Source organism: Tarenaya hassleriana, unplaced genomic scaffold, assembly GCF_000463585.1.
Source record: "Tarenaya hassleriana unplaced genomic scaffold, ASM46358v1 Cleome63, whole genome shotgun sequence".
Classification (NCBI taxonomy): Eukaryota; Viridiplantae; Streptophyta; class Magnoliopsida; order Brassicales; family Cleomaceae; genus Tarenaya; species Tarenaya hassleriana.
Window position 1 is genome coordinate 461,217 of NW_010968819.1, and position 8,951 is coordinate 470,167.

An 8,951-nucleotide genomic window follows, 5' to 3' on the forward strand; every position below is an offset into this window, starting at 1 on the left:
TTAGCCGAGGTCTTCGATGCTCCAAAATGACTAGCATAGTCTGAAGAGTGACAATGATGAATCACACTTCGGACTTCCTCTTCGGGCACACATCTCCTAAAGAGGCCATCCTTGCCTCTCTTGATGAGGTAAGGCTCTTCCCAAAAATAGTCCTTGATGTCTCTGAAGAACCTCTTCCTCCCGTTGTAGTCCAACTCGTGAGGAATGTACCCGCTGACAATGAAGTTAACAAAATCTGCGTACCACGGGTCTCTCTCCTTGACTTGTACCGCCATCACGTGATCATCCCGAAGACAATCATTAATCGGAATCTTCTCATGGCGTTCAATTCTGGAAAGATGGTCGGCCACTCCATTCTCTGTACCTTTCCTATCCCTGATCTCCAAGTCGAACTCTTGCAGCAAGATCACCCATCTAATCAGTCTAGGCTTGGCGTCTTTCTTGGACAGAAGGTACCTCAAGGCAGAATGGTCGGTATAGACGATCACCTTCGACCCGACCAAGTAGGACCGAAACTTCTCAAAGGCAAATACTATGGCGAGTAGTTCCTTTTCGGTTGTGGAATAATTCATCTGAGCATCGTCTAAGGTCCTACTCTCATAGTATATGGCGTGAAGCTTCCTATCTCTCCTCTGACCCAAAACAGCCCCCACTGCAAAATCACTAGCGTCGCACATAAGCTCGAAGGGAGCTTCCCAATTCGGTGGCTGAATGATTGATGGCTCGGATTTTATCTGGATTTTATACCGAGTATGTCTTTGGTTTCTAAACGGTTTTCACACATACTAGGCATATTAGAGCCATCTTTAGGTCTCCGGGACTAGGTTTTGATCATTGAAGGAACTCGAGGGTTTTCGGGATGAAACGGAGAAGACAGAAGCAGAATTCCCCAGATTTTAGGCCTGGAACGGACGGACTGGAATACAACGCAGAACGGACGGTCTACAGGTCAGAACGGACGGTCTACCTCTGCAGATGGAGGTCTGATGAGCCGAAGATGAACCAGCAAAAATCACAGCCTGGTCCGGAGCTGACCAGTTCTGGTCAGCCGGACCAGGACCACGAGTTTCCTCAATCCGCCAGCGGACTCCGAGCCAACGGCTGACCAGATCCGAAGAGCAACTGGTTCGGAGCTGACCTACTCAGGTCCGCCGGACCAGAACACCTCTGCCCCTCCTTGGTCCGCCTCTCGCCTGCCCCGGTCCGCCGAGCCTAGCCCACTGAAGACCTGGTCTGGAGCTGACCAGGTTTGGTCAGCCGGACGAGGACCACTTTGCGCCGCGTTTCCTGCTTCATTTACTCCCAGTCCGCCGGACCAACACCTGGTCTGGCTGACCGCGTAACCTGGAACTGAATTAAGTCCGATTTTTCGGACTTTTGAGGGAGAGCTCGATTTGGGAAAGCAAAGGAGGCGATTTTCTCTCCTCCAAAAGACCTAGGGCCGAATTCTTGAGGGAGGAACAGGGAGATTTGCCTTGGATTGAAGATTGAAGACATCATTGAGCATCTCTTTCCCCTTTCTCTTTCTCTCTCTATGTTTTCCCTAGCTATTTTGGTGTTCTTGAACATGATGTGTGAGTAGTTTCTTGTTGTGGGATGAGGGATTAGCCCTTATGTAAGGATGCTTGTATTCACCTTGGACCCAAGATTATGCTTTGTTTATGCTTTCAAACTCTTGCAATGAATGGAATTTTGTTCTTCATGATTATCTCTCATCTCTCTTGAATGAATGTTTAGGGAAACCTAGGATTTGTTGAATTGAGTGATGCAATTGTTTGGGTTTGATTGCTAGAGTTTAATGAATGGTGTTTAATGCTTCCCATTGGATGAAAATCTCTTGGGTAGAATTTATGATTGAGAATTTCATGGAGACATGGATTTTTGATTCTTGGTGCATTCATTGAAATGGGTTGAGATTGAATGCGAAGAAATTCGATTCAATCCAATTTAGGATCGTGACAAGGGAATTTAATGCATTCTGGAATTTCACTCTAAGCCACGAAAGTGGATAGAGTACTCTCTTGGATAGCGGATTTTCGGTTCGAAAGAACCGAACCCGATCTTAGTCTTCGAATCCCTCACTTTAGAACGAGCATGATCTAGGTCCATAATCCTTTACGGCATCCTTGCATGATCGGTGAAACCCGATTCCCATAACCTTTCCCGTCGATTATCTCCTCTTGAATTGTGATTGTCTTTGATTTTACTTTCTTTCTTTTAATTTTCTGCAACTTACGAAAACCAACAAAAACAATTCTCCGATTTTATTTTCTCCATTTTCCTAGTTTTAGTCGATTCCTAGCTTAACCGCTTAAGTCCTTGTGTTCGACCCCGGTACTACGACATCTGTATACTTGCGGATTAGTTGTGTTTCGGGTTACAAATTTAAGACTCGTCACGCAAGTGATCAAGTTTTTGGAGCCGTTGCCGGAGACTTTTTACGGTTTCCATAGCTAGGATAGATTGACTCTAGATTAGTCTTTCCGGAGTCTGTGATTTTTCGGTTTGATTTTTTGTGTGTTTGTTCACTTCCTTTTTCTTTGTGTGTTTGTGTGATTTTGATTTTTCTCTTGAGTCAATTTTTCCTTGTTTCTTTTATTTCTTGATTTTTCTGTTTAATATTTTTACTGTTTGTATTTTTCTGGACTTTTCTGGACTTGTTCTGGATTTTTCGGGACTTCTCTGGACATTTTCAGAATTCCCTGGACTTTTTCGGAGTTATTCTGGACATTTCTTGGACTTTTCTGAATTTTTTTGGATTTTTCCTGATTTTACTGGACTTTTCCGGGATCGTTCTGGACTTTATCGGGTGTCTCTCCCTACTCTCTGCCTTTTTATTCACTTCGATTCACCTTCTCTGCCTTTTTCTGGGCTTTTATTTTTGCAGGTTTCCTTATTGCATGAGTAGACGTCCCACTCGAAGACAACTTGATCCAGATTTTGAGCTTGCCTTTGACCCGGACATAGACAGAACCGAGAGGGAAATCCGCAGAAAACGAAGAGAGGACAGAATGGCAGAAGAGGCAGCAAGGGGTGAAGCACAACCAAGAGAGCATGCCCGAGCTAATTTGCAGACTTTTGGGATGTACACGACGCGTGCATCAACCGACCACCCTTGGATCATTTTGAGCTGCAGCCACAATTCATCCAGATGCTGAACCAGATGAGCTTCAGTGGAAGGTATAATGAGGATCCGAATTCTCATCTTACGCAGTTCAAGATGCTATGTCGAACCATCAAGAAGCCGCCGGGCGTGACAATGGAAGACGCAATAATCGAAGCATTTCCCTTCTCTTTGATGGATAAGGCCCGGGATTGGCTCTATATCTTGGAGCCAAATTCCATTTCTACATGGGACGAGATGGAAGAGAAGTTCATGATGAAATATTACTCGCCCATGAAGACACAGTTGGCCTTGAACAAGATCAACACATCCCAAGATGACGATGAGACCTTTTATGATGCTTGGGAGAGGTTCAAGGAGTATCAGAGAATGTGTCCGCACCACGGTATGGACAACAAGTATCTCCTCTCTACATTCATACATGGTCTTAGGGACGACATGAGAGGATGGGTGGATGCAACATGTGGAGGCAGCGTGTATGATCTCTCTTTCGAGGCACTAGAGGCGCAGATTGCTAAAATGGCGAAAGGGAGAAGCATTTCAGGTGAAATGGGCAGCAGACGGTCTTTGCCTAAGGCTGATGTCAAAGGGGTTGCTAGCGAGTCTTCGGCTTTACAAGCCGTTCTTTCGGAGCTTTCTGCCATCAAGCTACAGCTTGCTAGGTCCGGTTCATCAAACCCGCAGAAGGGTAAACCGGTCATGTATATGGTGGAACAAGCAGAGAAAGCCATAGAAGAAGTCGACTATGTGGAAAGAAATCAGTATAACAATCAGTCGAACTTCTACAATCCGGGGAATCGGAATCACCCTGGCTTTTCTTATGGCAACCCGCAAGGAGCATTGAACCCTCAGCATCAAAGCGGGGCGAAACCTCAGGGACCCCCGGGATTTCAGCCTAGATACCAGAACCAGGGCTACCAGAGCCAGAATCAGGGGTATCAGAATCAGGGCCAGGACTACAATCAGAGGAATCAAGGATACAGAGCCCCTCCGCCTCAGGCTAAGGAAGAAGAGTCGGAGTTGAAGTCGATGTTGGCTCAGCTAATGCATGATCAGAAAAACTCGTTTACCAGCTTGGGTCAAGAGATGCAAGGATTCAAAGGGAAGCAAGAGAGCTTTGAGCATAGGTTGGATGGGATAGATTCGCACATCAAGATGATGGACAACCAGATTGCTCAGCTTGCTTCCCAAGCTGCGAGACCTCAAGGCCAATTTCCGGGTAAGGATGATCCTAACCCGAGGGAGCATATTAATGCTATAGGCTTGAGAAGCGGAAGACAGCTTCCGGAATCCTCCCCAGTTACCAGAGAAGAGGGAGAAGGTTCACACGAACCACAGAGGGCCGCCTTAGATAAAGGCAAGGGCCATGTTGTAGAGGGGGAAGAGGCGAGGTATATTCCGCCTCGTCCACAGGCACCCCCTCTACCATTTCCATCTCGGGCGAAGAAGTTTAATGAAGACAGCCAGTTTGCCAAGTTCACCGAGATGTTGAAGAAGCTGGAAGTGACCATGCCCTTTCACGAGGTAGTTCTTCAAATCCCGTCGTATACAAAATTTCTGAAGGACATTCTTACAAAGAAGAGGGCGGTTGAGAAGGAGACAGTGGCACTTAGTATAGAGGTGAGTGCTGCCATATTGCAGACGGAGTTACCGCAGAAGATGGCTGATCCCGGTAGCTTCTCCATCCCGTGCAGATTAGGGAATGTGGAGATTGAGAGGGCACTTTGCGATTTAGGCGCAAGTGTCAGTTTGTTGTCTCTCTCCATATTCAAGAAACTTAATGTCGGTGAGCTGAAACCGATAAAGATGGCACTGCAATTGGCCGACCGATCAGTGAAGTATCCCGCTGGGATCTTGGAGAATGTGCCTCTTAAGATAGGGGAATTCTATGTCCCCATCGACTTTGTAGTTCTGGACATGCCGGAGGATTCCAAAATCCCCATCATACTTGGTAGGCTGTTTCTGAACACGGCCGATGCTGTTGTGCATGTCAGAGAGGGTAGACTCACGTTGAAGATCGGGGATGAGACGGTTGAGTTCAGACTTGATCAGAACCTTAAGCAACCGCATTTGGTGGAGTCTTCCTTCTACCTAGATTTGATCGACACACTGGTCGACGAGGTGAGGGATGAATTCAGAGATTCAGATCCCTTTGAAATGGCATTGAATGCGGTACAAGACAGCATGTACTGCAATTGGGAGGAAGTCCGGAGCATTGTTCGGACTTTAGATGACAGCTCATCTATTGAGCTAGAGGGCTGGAAGTACAGGGCCGTTGAGCCCTTATCTTGTTCTGCCCGTGAGTTCCCTTGGCTAAGGGACGAGGAAAACAGAGAGGAACCATCACCTTCTCCGAGTCATCAAGCCCCAGTTTCCTCCATACAAGTCAAGCAGCCCGATGTGGAGACGAGCGGGAAGAGAGATTGGGATCCAGAGAGCGCGCCTAAGGTGGAGTTGAAGCCCTTACCACAAGGGCTTAGGTATGAATTTCTCGGACCTAATTCTACTTACCCGATCATTGTAAATGCTGCTTTGACTGATGTGGAACTAGCTGAATTAGTTGCATTGTTTAGGGAGTATAGACAAGCCTTGGATTACACTCTAGACGACATTAGAGGCATTAGTCCATCCCTTTGCATGCACCGCACTCATCTAGAAGATAGTTCCAAAACCTCCATCGAGCATCAACGTAGGTTAAACCCGACCATGAAGGAGGTAGTGAAGAAAGAGGTGCTCAAATTGTTAGATGCGGGTATCATTTACCCGATTTCGGATAGTGCATGGGTTAGTCCCGTGCAAGTTGTACCTAAGAAGGGGGGTATCACCGTGGTAGAAAATGAGCATAATGAATTGATACCCACTAGGACGGTTACGGGTTGGAGGATGAGCATTGATTATAGGAAGCTGAATTCCAACACCCGTAAAGACCATTTCCCGTTGCCCTTCATCGACCAAATGCTAGAGAGGTTAGCCTTGCATTCCCACTTTTGCTTTCTTGATGGCTACTCGGGATTCTTCCAAATCCCCATTCACCCTAGCGACCAGGAGAAAACCACCTTTACATGTCCATATGGCACCTTTGCATACCGTAGGATGCCTTTTGGTTTATGTAATGCACCGGCAACATTTGAGAGATGCATGGCTGTTGTGTTTTCTGATCTCATTGAGGATGTTATGGAGGTGTTCATGGATGATTTTTCTGTCCATGGGCCCTCCTTTCCCGTGTGTCTAATGAATTTGCGCCGAGTGTTGGACAAGTGTGTTGAGGCGAATCTTGTGCTGAATTGGGAGAAGTGCCATTTCATGGTCCAAGAGGGCATTGTGCTAGGCTACAAGATTTCGAGCAAGGGGATTGAGGTTGATCGAGCTAAGGTCGAAGTGATAGAGAAGTTGCCGCCTCCACGGAATGTTAAGGGAATCCGGAGTTTTCTGGGACATGTCGGGTTCTACATGAGGTTCATCAAGGACATCTCGAAGATTTCGAGGCCTTTGACCGAACTACTTGCAAAGGATGTGCCCTTTGAGTTCACCCATGAGTGTCAGGCCGCCTTTGAAACTCTGAAGAAGGCGTTGATCTCTCCACCCATCATCCAGCCACCGGATTGGGAAGCTCCCTTTGAGCTTATGTGCGACGCTAGTGATTTTGCAGTGGGGGCTGTTTTGGGTCAGAGGAGAGACAGGAAGCTTCATGCCATATACTATGCGAGTAGAACCTTAGACGATGCTCAGATGAATTATTCTACAACCGAAAAGGAGCTACTCGCTATAGTATTTGCCTTTGAGAAGTTTCGGTCTTATTTGGTCGGGTCGAAGGTGATTGTCTACACCGACCATGCTGCCTTGAGATATCTCCTATCCAAGAAGGATGCCAAGCCGAGGTTGATCAGATGGATTCTCTTGCTGCAAGAGTTTGACTTGGAGATCAGGGATAGGAAGGGTACAGAGAATGGAGTGGCCGACCACTTATCTCGGATTGAGCGACATGAAGATATTCCCATTGATGATTGTCTCCGAGATGATTGCGTGATGGCTGTCCAGGTGAAGGATAGAGACCCGTGGTACGCAGATTTTGTCAACTTCATTGTCAGTGGGTACGTTCCTCACGAGTTGGACTACAACGGGAGGAAGATGTTCTTCAGAGACATCAAGGACTATTTTTGGGAAGAGCCTTATCTCTTCAAGAGAGGCAAGGATGGCCTCTTTAGGAGATGTGTGCCCGAAGAGGAAGTCCGGAGTATGATTCATCATTATCACTCTTCGGACTATGCTGGTCATTTTGGAGCATCGAAGACCTCGGGTAAAATTCTTCAAGCCGGGTTTTATTGGCCGTCAATGTTCAAAGACGTTCATCAATACGTCTCCTCTTGCGATGCTTGCCAGAGAACAGGGAACATCTCCCGCCGTCACGAGATGCCTCAGCATTACATCTTGGAAGTCGAGCCCTTTGATGTTTGGGGCATAGACTTCATGGGACCGTTCCCATCTTCTTATGGGAACCAATACATCCTTGTGGCGGGCGGTTTCTTTCACACGGGGGTAGAAGCGATGGCGAGTCCCACTAACGACCCGAAAGTGGTGACAAAGATGTTCAAGAGGGTGATTTTTACGAGATTCGGGACGCCAAGGGTCGTGATTAGCGATGGAGGATCTCACCATCAACCGCACCATAGAAGCGCTTTTGAAGAAATATGGTGTGAGACATAAGGTGGCTACCCCGTATCACCCTCAGACAAGCGGACAAGTTGAAGTCTCAAACAGGGAGATCAAGGCGATACTTGAGAAGACGATGTCAAGGTCAAGGAAAGATTGGGCGTCCAAGCTTGATGACGCCCTATGGGCGTATAGGACAGCCTTCAAGACACCCATCGGTATGTCTCCCTTCCAACTTGTCTATGGGAAAGCTTGTCACTTGCCGGTTGAGCTTGAGTATAGGGCATATTGGGCAATCAAGAAGCTGAACTTTGATTGGAAATCCGCTGCGGAGAAGCGAGTGTTACAGCTTCACCAACTCGATGAGATTCGGTTGGATGCCTACGAGAATGCCCAGATTTACAAGGAGAGAACCAAGAGATGGCACGATCGTCGGATTTTGCAGAGGGATTTTAGAGAAGGTGATCAGGTACTTCTCTTTAACTCAAGCCTCAAGCTATTTCCAGGCAAGTTGAGATCGCGTTGGTCGGGGCCTTTCACGATTAAGCATGTCTACCCTCATGGAACGATAGAGTTATATGGCTATGGAGGGGATACGTTTAAGACCAACGCGCAAAGGCTGATGATTTATAACCCCGGGGAGCACGAGAAAGAGAGGAGCTCGATGAGCTTCTCTGATCCTCAAGACGAGTGAACAACCCCGCGGTCAAGCTTAGGACCATAAATAAGCGCTCTCAGGAGGCACCCCGAGCTTGTAGATATCCTTTTTAGTATCCTTTTTGCATTGCATGTTTATTTTTCTGCATTTGGGAACTTAGACACATGATGTGATGATGTGATCTTGATGGCTTATGTCTTTGCTATGATTATACCAGTTTCACTTGATTTTCTCTCTTTCTGAGTTTCGATTTTGGAAGGTGAACACTATCGAGCAACCGAGACGATACACAATGTGGAATCATTCACAAGTGGAATGCAGGGAGGCATCTTTTATCCTTGGACACAAGGTTATATACTTAATTTTTCCCTCCTATTTCATTTAGCTCTGAATTTCCTATTCCACATATCCGCCCCTTCGGATTCGAGTGACACCGCGGACGGTGTCTCATTCAAGTCTGGGGGGGTTGAGATCTAACATCGCTTCAAGTCCCTTTTTAGAGTGCATTCACACATTCAC